Source organism: Agrilus planipennis, unplaced genomic scaffold, assembly GCF_000699045.2.
Source record: "Agrilus planipennis isolate EAB-ADULT unplaced genomic scaffold, Apla_2.0 scaffold8, whole genome shotgun sequence".
NCBI classification, from domain to species: domain Eukaryota; kingdom Metazoa; phylum Arthropoda; class Insecta; order Coleoptera; family Buprestidae; genus Agrilus; species Agrilus planipennis.
Genome location: NW_020442461.1, coordinates 1,471,644 through 1,472,884, shown reverse-complemented (window position 1 = coordinate 1,472,884; position 1,241 = coordinate 1,471,644).

The following is a 1,241-nucleotide window of genomic DNA, read 5'->3' as shown; positions in this document are numbered from 1 at the left end:
AATATAGACCAACATTTGCATGCTTAAGATAAATTTATACAAAAAAACTTTTTTATCGCAGACTTGTGTAATTTATTGTTATTTTAAATGTATAGATATAATTATATTCAAAAACAGACGAGCAGGCGTTCCCTTAATTTGTCACTAAATCCCTGTACAATGTTTTTTTTTTTTTAATACAAAGTACCTACCTATATAAATTTTGTAAAAGATCAACAAACTAATAAGTCTCGTAAAGGTCGATTTCGGTCCGAGATTAACTTATAAATTAAACCTTAAGGGTCCCACCGAAACCATTACTAAAGAAACGCAACCTGCGAAATGAGCATCTAAATTATTTAGGAGTTATTACGATCTCTGAGGGCGCGCTAAGATACCCACCTGCTTGTTTAATTAACGGAGGGGTCCGGTAGCTAGACTGTATATCAGATAGCTGCTTAGATACAGAGAGATGAAAACAATTTTATCTCTTATTAAATGTCTTACAATTCGCTTTAAAAGATTGAAAAGACAAAGTAATTATTACGGTATGAAAAACGAGACAAAAAAGATTTACGATGTCGTTACTCTGTTATATTAAGTAAAAGCGATCCAACTAGGTACAGTCCATTTACTTAGAGAAAGGGACACGATGCCAGGTAGATATGTAAGCGGACTGTCTTAATAAGTGTAACTGCAGGAAGTTATTTACAGTTGGGTTTTGATCGGAAACATCTGACGCTAAATTGCTAGCCATATTCAACTAATATTCATTTGTACGCATTCACCCACGCTGTACGTTACTCTAAGTAAATGGACAATACCTGTTTTACAGAAATAAAAGCTTATACAATTATACATGTTTTTGCAGGTGCGTGGCGACATGATTGATTAGCCTTAGACCTTAGACAGTAGCGGTCGGTTGTCAAAGGAAGTCTCGACAAAGAGGGAAGGGGTACATGAAGGGTATAGAGAGAGTCTGTGAAGTCTAAGCGAGCGGCATGGCCTAGAGGTGAAGACCATTGCTTAGCATTCGGGAGGACGCCGGTTCGATTCCGGGTCCGTCTGCCTTGGTCCAAGTTTTTCTGTGGTTTCCTTGGATCACTTAGGCGAATGCTGAAGCAGTAATATTCCACAGATAATCTTTCACTCTCTTCTGTCTTCATTTCGTCCGTCTCATCTTTCTCACCCGAACCACCACCCACCCATTCCCACGATTCCTGAAAGCAGGCTGAAGAGGGCCTTCCGCCCTACCTTCCGGC